Consider the following 9,709-nt stretch of genomic DNA (forward strand, 5'->3'; position numbering starts at 1 on the left):
CATGATGTCTCTAAGACATTTAAATGTTTAGCCAACTGCTCAAAAGATTTGCTCTGGAACCAAAACCTATACATAAAATTCGAATCGGCGTTTTGTTTCATTTCTATTTACAGCTTTTGCAATCCATCTAATATCAACAAACCATCAATGCGTTCTTTGCTAAGTACATTATAATTTTTAATAAATCTTTAATTCTAACGTAATGATACTTCTCGTACTTTGCATTCTCTCGTGAGGATACGTGTTGGTCTGACCTACTTGAAGCATATGTGACCGACGTTACTGACATTTCCTTCCCCATCTGAACATTTCTCCGTGCTAACAAACCCTACACATATACAGATGTATTAAATAAAATTTAATTTTTCTAATTATTATATCGATCCAATCTGCATTCTGATGGTCAATCTACACGAACACTTGCTTTAAATAAGGGCATTAATGAAACGTTTACTCTCCCTATTTTTTAAATTGATTTTTTTTTTTTACATTTATAGAAACGTGTTCTTCCTAATCCATTGTGCAGACCTAAATACGAATTTCCTCTAATATCAAATTTTCAATGGTATTAAACATCAAGATTTTATATTTTTCTGTCCAAGTTCGGTATGTAAGGTTTCCATGGCAGTCTATATGTCATATGTAATCACTGTGCATACGGGCATTGTTAAGGGGTACAGAGATGTGCAATTAGCTTGCTGTTCATCCAGGATGGATCTTTTAAAATTTGAATTTAGCGCTAGCTATGACTATTACCAATTAAGTGTATGTGTCTAAAGTGTACGCAGGGTTGTCCCTGAAAGATCTGCATGCAGCGAAATTGTGCATTTTAATCAACAGGTGAATTCAGGCCCGCCTATCGTCCATCAGTACAAACACAGATGGGGGGGGGGGGGATTTATCGGACTAATGGACAGGCAATCAATAATAAAAGCTCGGTACACCGAAGATCAAATATAATTGGCTAGCATGTTAGTCTATAATGAATTGCAAAGTATCATTAAGGAAGTTCGATAGCGTAGACGACATCTTGGTTACATTACAGATCGAAAAAATAAGCAACTCCAATCTTGCTCTCGGAAAAAAAGAAATTATGTATAGCGGAGGAAACCTGCACTCTAAATTCAATTAATTTTGTTCAAATATGGCCGTGTATAGGATATTGTACTTCGAATCAAGGTTATATGACATAAAACCGATATGAGTTGCCAACATTTTAGACTACAGGTCATGCGGAACCGCGCACACCGTAAAGTCTTTGGAGGGGTTTCACAAGCCTTGTAATTTAAGATGTTGTTGTTGTTGTTGTTCTAGGGTTTGACGCCATTTTTCAGCACAAGATATGCTATACGTGGCGGCCAGTATAACTGGTGGAGGAAGAACCCTGGAAAACCCAGGGAAGAACCACCGACCCACGAGAAGCTACTGGCAGGCTTTCCCACGTACCCACGCTAACCGAGCCTGAGACTCGAACTCACGCAGACATTGTGAGATGGCAGTGATCCGGAACGGTGAGCGCTTTAGACCACTCGGGGCCCCTAATTTAAGATGATTCAGCAAGAACACGGCTGATATGACTTCGAAGGCGCTCAGCAGTTATTAAGTATTTTAGACTCTATTTCATGCTGGACTGTGAAAATGTATGTATCTGGCTCATTTGTAGCACACATCAATACATTATTTGACTAACGCACCATCATTTTATATAATGATTGATATCACAGGAGCTGGAGCAGATACAATTCTTCGAAATTTTGTAATTTGTTTCTTTTACGTTTTTGCACCTAACTCAAGGCGCAATCAAAATGTGTTTAGTCCACGGACTCTAGGGTATTTTGTCTAGTAAAAAGATATTTTAAAAATAAAATCTTACATAATTTAAGTGATCCTGCTCGAAAATATCACTTATTTGTACCTTCTTTGAAATAAACATGGATGGTCTAGAAATGTTTGTGCATAGATATATGATAAATATTAATAGGAGAAACAACAATCGGTCCAACGTTCTCAATTTACGTACCAATCTTGTCTGCCTCATAGATTCGTAGCATAACATAAACATTTTAATTATTATAACTTGCAATTGCAAAAGAATTGAAACCTATGTATGAATTATAATTATCTATTTATAGATTTTTTCCGCATTTGATGCCTAATGGTCTTAAAGGCATTTCGACGAAAATATGCTGTCCCATTACAGGGAGGCAGCTTTGAGTCTGCGCTGTATTCTTGAAATGCTGTTTAACAAGCTGCGTAAACCCTAATCTATTCGACCTCTGCGTTAACATAATATACAATGTTCCCAATTAGATTATCAAAATACATGCGTTAATATGATGATTTGCTTTCCAGCATGTGATACTGACAACGACTGTCTTCTCCACCAGCACAACTGCCAGCAGGGACAAAAATGGCATTGTCAGCACGGAACGAACGTGCATCACGGAGTCTGCAAATGTTCTAATCCATAGAGGTACATGTATGCGTTTTAAATTTACACACTGGCTTTATTATGTGTTTCAAAAGTGTTTAAATAGTCTAGAAACCAGGTCTATATATTCATGGCTATGTATTCGAATGCTCAAGTCAGATGAACCAGAATGTACAAATAGTTAACACCTGCATTTGAAAATCTAGTTTACATAGTTGAATATAAAGTGTGCAAATGCTCGAAAAGCAAAGGAGTAAATGGTGTTGCAGTATTAACGAATATTTTTATGTAAGTGCTGAGTTTCGTAAGACTGCCACGCTGCCACGACTATCAGACTGCCAAGACCATATGGCTGCCGCGACTATGAGACTTCGTTGGGCATAAGACTGCCACGACCCCAATAATACCACAATCGTAAGACTACCACGACCTTAAGACTGACAAGACCTTAAGTTAAGACTACCACGACAATTAGACTAACAACAGCCTGAGACTGCCACGCCTACAAGACTGCCACCACTTTAAGATTGGCACGACTATAAGACTGTCAAGACCTTAAAACTGTCATGACCACAAGACTGCCAAGTACAAGACTGCCACAACTATCAGACTGTCACGACCTTAAAACTGTCATGACCACAAGACTGCCAAGTACAAGACTGCCACGACTATAAGACTGTCACGACCTTAAAACTGTCATGACCACAAGACTGCCAGGTACAAGTCTGCCACGACTATAAGACTGTCACGACCTTAAAACTGTCATGACCACAAGACTGCCAGGTACAGGACTGCCACGACTATAAGACTGTCAAGACCATAAAACTGCCACGAGTATAAGATTGCTACGAATACATATTGCTACAATATTCAACAATAATCGTTATGCAAGATCTTATATTTCATATGACTGCGACAACTATTAGACTGTCACAACCATACGAATGCCTCTTTCCTTTTACCTACACCCAAGGACTGAAACCATTCTTGTCATCTACTTATTATCCTAAATTATAGAAAGCATAATTAATGTCCTTCAATCGAGTTAGACTGCAGTGTGGATTATAAACAGTGAGAGACGAAATGACGAACGGACGGATGCATGAAAACATTGATAGACGAAATGACGAACGGACGGATGCATGAATACATTGATAAACGAAATGACTAACGGACGGATGCATGAACACACTGATAGACGAAATGATGAACCTGACAGATGCATGAACACATTGATAGACGAAATGATGAACTTGACGGATGCATGAACACATTGATAGACGAAATGACGAACCTGACAGATGCATGAACACATTGATAGACGAAATGATGAACCTGACGGATGCATGAACACACTGATAAACCAAATGAAGATTAGACTGATGCATGAACACATTGATAGACGAAATGACGAACCTGACGGATGCATGAACACATTGATAGACGAAATGATGAACCTGACAGATGCATGAACACACTGATAGACGAAATGACGAACCTGACAGATGCATGAACACATTGATAGACGAAATGATGAACCTGACAGATGCATGAACACATTAATAGACGAAATGACGATCCTGACAGATGCATGAACACATTGATAGGCGAAATGACGAACCTGACGGATGCATGAACACATTGATAGACGAAATGACGAACGGACGGATGCATGAACACATTGATAGACGAAATGATGAACGGACGGATGCAAGAACACATTGATAGACGAAATGACGAACCTGACGGATGCATGAACACATTGATAGACGAAATGACGAACCTGACAGATGCATGAACACATTGATAGACGAAATGACGAACCTGACAGATGCATGAACACATTGATAGACGAAATGATGAACGGACGGACGCATAAGCACATTGATAGACAAGCTGTTACTAACAATCACAAAATATAAGATATGAAGGTATATTGTAAATGTTTAGTTTACATTTGCACTAGCGATCTTTTATGTCAGCTCGCCGTAAAATACCACAGGGATTCATGATTTCTGCATCGCAGACAAATAAAGAATCCTTATATAGCAACAACAGCAAAATATTAAAAGAAACAAAGTGATTAAGTTTTGACTTACTGAGTCATTCGACTTCATTATAAGCTTATCGTCATCTTGATGTCTCTTCAAAGCAACTCACTTTTGGGTTTTCTTGGAGCCAACCATGATGGAAACAGTATTGTACAAGGGAAGGAATTCAGACTGAAATAATATGTAAAGTACCAGTAATTTGTCTCAGCAAATCGTTCTTGTTGTTGTTTTTTTTATAACAAGAATTCTAAGTTTAAAGATGTTCGTCAAAATTTTCCAAATGATGTTGTACTCATGATTATTGGCGATGATTTGTTTATTTGAGTCTGAAGAAAATGTGCCAATAACAAAGTTGTTCTTTTTTGGGGCAACTTACACAAGCTGTTATAAGCTAAACGTAATCTCCTAATCAGATAACATTTTCTTCATATTCAGATTTTTCCAGGACATGAATTATACAACCACCCCTAAATAACTACGTTGCATTGCATAAAAATGAATTATGTAATCACCCCCAAACTACCTACGTGATTTTACATATAAATGAACTATGTAACCACCAGAGTACCTCCATGGGTGTTCATAAATTAAATATATAAACACAACATTAGCTAAATATTTTTACATAAAAATGAATTATGTAATTAATCACCCCAATCTACCTACGTTGTTTTGCATAAATTAATTGTGTAATCGTTCCAGTACTTGCGTGCTTTTTCATACATTAGTTATGCAATCACACCATTACCCACGTGGTTCTTAATAAATTGATACAGATCACCTTAATACTTCAGTACGTTACATGATTGTAACCATTTAGGTGAGAAGAAAAGTGTTGTCCTTTCTGGTATTTCTGGAATACGTCGTAAATCTTATGAAGTGGCCCCGAGTGGCCGAGTGATCTAAAGCGCTCACGTTTCATACTTCTGAAGCAGCTATCACGGGTTGGCCTGGATGGATGTTAAATTCGTGATTAATAAATTGACGATCTTTCAACAGAGCAACCGAGCGTTCCCTTTTTGACGATTAAACAACGTTAACTACTATTCTCAAAGAATGCAGCGTATCATGTCTATTATATGCCTTAATTAGGACTGGTACAACGTGTTCAGCAAACAATAGTATCGTCCAAAAGCAATTTTTAATGAATAGCGTTGATCTATATTAATAACAGAGTAATCAAATAACATTGAAGTTCATACACTTATAATCTGAATGCTTGTAGAGGCCGACAGGTGAAAATTAATACCAGGTAAATGAATCGGTATCTGGAAACCGAGACATTTTAAACAGCATAGATTGCCTGAGCTCTGACGCATTACTACTAATTTTGAATAATATGATCGAATCACACGTATGGTAATAATGTGTTATTGTTGCTTACATTCTCATAATCTTTACCTCTTTCCTTTTTATACAGGTGCTGTTTGCAGAATTTGGGGAATACCCTTTGATTTGTTGTACGATTTATTAAAATGGGACTCTGAAACATTTACTATGTTTTTGTTTTGTTAATTTCGATCAGTAAAGTAATATAAAGCCCAGTACTTCAGATGGAAGTGTTACCTTCTTGATACATCTTTAACTGATTATAACTTTGAAATTATGTAACCGTCACCTTAATAGGATTGAATAAAATCAACTGCCATGAACAAGAGCACCTCATCACTTTTACTCTCCCATACTCTACCCATTTAGACCCCTGATATTGGCAAAAGCTTAGGGAGGATGCGAGGAAGATGTCAAGCAGAGGATCAAGGCAGCTTGGCAAAATTGGAAATCTTATCAAAAGATGTCAGTCTGGGTTAAAGGAAATCAATACAGAACAACGATAAGACCGGCGCACAAACGTGGTGGTCTCCTTCATCTTCTATTCCACTGGCTAGATGAAAATAGATGAAAGCAAACGCACAACCCATGCATTTGTTGCTGTATTTCCAAGAAGCGCGAAACAGAGCGCATGATACTCATTGTTCACACGAACACAGTAAGCATAGAACTGCAACACTGAGAAGACTGTACTCTAGCAAACTGTCATATTCCATATAAGGTCTTCTTTCAAGCATAACAAGCTGGCTGCTTGGCTGAAAAGAGATATCAGCATGATATTGCAAATGAAGATGAACATGAGCAAAGCTTCAACCTGAGCCGTTTTCAGCGAAGTTATAAATGATACGCTGCCAATATTCAGGAGTTAAGGCTCTGCCGTGTTCTCTGCCCTAACATATGAGTGGCAAATTTAATCAAAGTCTTTCAGCATGTCCATCATATTGATGTCAAGATTTTGTACCCTGGTCGACAAGGGTATTTTCGTTTTTATTTGGTTGTATGGAAAAGCAGACAAACTATAAATGGCTCTCGATGACTGCACATACACGCAGATCAAATTTTCATTATGCAAACAATAATGACATAAATTGATGCATATAGTTTGACAGATTATGTGAGCCAAGCACATAAAGGATGTTATCCTGGCAAGCGTCACCGGGCTACATGCGTTCTTTATTTTGAAAAAGGAAATATTTTCCCACATGTATTATGACAATATATGTACAAACCAATTTGAAAGAACTTCCTCGCATGTACAAGCGTTGAAGTGACGGGTCCAGTAAATGTAGGGATGGAATAATTTAAATGGAGCACACCTGAAATGTCGATAATCCAAACCATTGTAAATTGCACGACTAGTTGTTACTATTAACAGAATTTTCGTCAGGTGCACGAGAGGGTGCCTTTAGGAGAAACTGTATATTGATTCACTTATGGCTGATCTATTACAAGTATTTTTTAAACAACTTTGCTGCCCACCAATGAACCTAAAATATTTACCACAGCTAATTAATTGCAGCAGGCAACGATCATGCAGGAGCTGCAAAACGAGCATACCGTCAAATATTTGCTGTAAAGCGTGTAATCTGTAAACAAAGATCTACTGATGAGTACTCAATTCTCATTTAATGCTTAAACATTATCCATCAGAGGATTTTTGAAACATAATTAAATCAAAGATTTTTTAACCAAAAACCGTGACGCAGTCATTTTGTGTGTACCTGGACCGAAAATCAAAGGCAGAGCGTGCGTTTTGCGGAATAAATTGAACAGAGTTCCTAATTATGTATCGAATGTGAGAAGAAAATCCATAAGGTTAACGATAAAAGTTTACAAATCAGCAAATAAATTATCTTATCTTAATAATGATTATATACAAGTTTAAATAAAATCCATTATTTGTATCTGCTGAAGTTTGCCAGAAAAAAACGTTTTCTTGGCCATGAACACTTATTACCAGATAACAATGCTGATTTCATACCAACAATTTAATCTAATTTAAAAAAAAACACTGATAATGAAAGTTCGTCCACGTTCGCTCCAGGTTTATCAGATGGGATAATTTGTTTGTAATTTTAGGAATAAGTTGTCTCTTTTGTAGATCTTTTCCGTTTGTATATTCAACGCCAGTTTGTGAGCTAGCTTGATTTTAAAGAAAGTATCATGGGACAGCTTAATAATGTTTCATTTTATAAACGATATTGAATTTTTCACTATTTTATCAAATCGGGAAAATCTATGCAGACGAAACTGTGCCACTACAGAGGTTATATGATCACTATTTGTTATACTAGTATTTGATATCTTGCTTTCGGTATATGGGAACTAATTCATGATCGTTGTTTACCCATGTTTTTATATTGTACATCTAGTGTATCATATATTGACTAATTTTATTACGAGTGGATCACTCTCATCTTCGGATAAAATAACATAACTGGTCAATGATACATTTTTCATTGATAACTGATGCAATATTTAACTTAGGATGTCATTACCGCCAAATTCAACGGCTTGGTCTCTCGAAGTCTATGAAAAAGTGAAGCATGTGAAGAAGTTAAAAGGATTTCCAATATTTAATTCCTTTGTACAACAATCACTTTAGACGCACTCGCTTTTATACAAGCATCTGCCAGGCATGCAGTTCAAATGGAAGAAAGGCAAATGTCACCGATTTTATATATAAACCATCAATGACGTTGATTAGATATCTGAGAAATGCAAAGGCTTGTACTATTTTTTTATCGGATGTAGCAATCCCAGAATATCTCCCTTTATTAGATACCTGCACCAACATGAGTCGAAAGTCATTTTTTTAGGATAGACAATACATATTCAAATAGGAACCAATATATATCTTTATCTATATATCAAGACACTGCAGACAAAACATTCATTATATATTTAAGTGTGAGATATAGAGACTCACTGTCGAAATAGTTTTGATATATTTCTTTTCATTCCTATGTTTTCACATGTGACAAATAAATCTTTATATTTCCACGAGTGAAAATATAAGATTTCACATCATATCATGCGAAGCTTGATTGTGTATCCCACAAAGCGTTGTATCTGCAGCAACAGAAAAGAGTATTTTTGTGAGCTTGAACAAAAAAATATAAACTGTCTTTCATTGCAGACATGTAAATTAATCGTTGATAAAGAAATATGACAAGACGCCGTTTGCATATTTCTGGAGGAATCTTCCCTTTTCGTCCTTGACAATAACGATAAACACGCTGCGATGAATTCCTGAATTAGACACGTTTTGTTTTTAGACAGGGACAAACTGTTTAAAAAATGACGAAACTATAATTTAGCGTAACAGATTTGGTCACCAAAATCCATGATCTTTCAAACGTTACGTATATTTATGTGTTCAACCGATGACAGTGAGATGAATATAAAAACATGTGGTGGATGGGCGGGTTACGCCTGAGAGTGAATTTAATCTTGTAAACTTCGATTGTAGATCAAACTTGCTATATAATAAAAAAAATTTTAAAAAATCTACGCTTGTATTGCATATACTTTATCCTGTGGTATTAACATCGGTATATATTTACCTCGTGGCTTCGCCACTCGTTAAAATCTCGTGCTTTTGGTCACACACGATTAAATATATTCGTATTAACGTCAGAAAAGAAAATATCCTGTATGTATTCTTTACTGGAGAACGTTATCAATTTAGTATTACAATTTGGTTCCGAACTGACATATAATCGTAGTTGTCTTCAAAACTGCAATTGAGAGATAAATTTTTTGCATTAGGTTTCAAGAAAACGTGTTGTAGACTATCCAGAACTATTATGAAAAACACATTTGACTTTTGATAACAGATAACTATCCATTTTATGATCTGTTCCATCAGCCTACGGGTTGTGGTGTATTAAATACA

The 9,709-nt window shown here is 36.4% G+C and overlaps 1 long non-coding RNA gene across 1 annotated transcript; it reads left to right on the forward strand.

Moving 5' to 3' along the window:
• Positions 1-2,145: 2,145 nt before the first annotated feature.
• On the forward strand, positions 2,146-5,977 carry LOC149768909 (uncharacterized). The gene is made up of 2 exons (XR_016419619.1): positions 2,146-2,473; positions 5,903-5,977. It is a non-coding gene; the product is annotated as an uncharacterized LOC149768909 (long non-coding RNA).
• The last annotated feature ends 3,732 nt before the right edge of the window (positions 5,978-9,709 follow it).

The sequence above is a fragment of the Sinohyriopsis cumingii genome, unplaced genomic scaffold (genome assembly GCF_028554795.1).
Source record: "Sinohyriopsis cumingii isolate HCF-2022 unplaced genomic scaffold, ASM2855479v2 utg005412l, whole genome shotgun sequence".
Classification (NCBI taxonomy): domain Eukaryota; kingdom Metazoa; phylum Mollusca; class Bivalvia; order Unionida; family Unionidae; genus Sinohyriopsis; species Sinohyriopsis cumingii.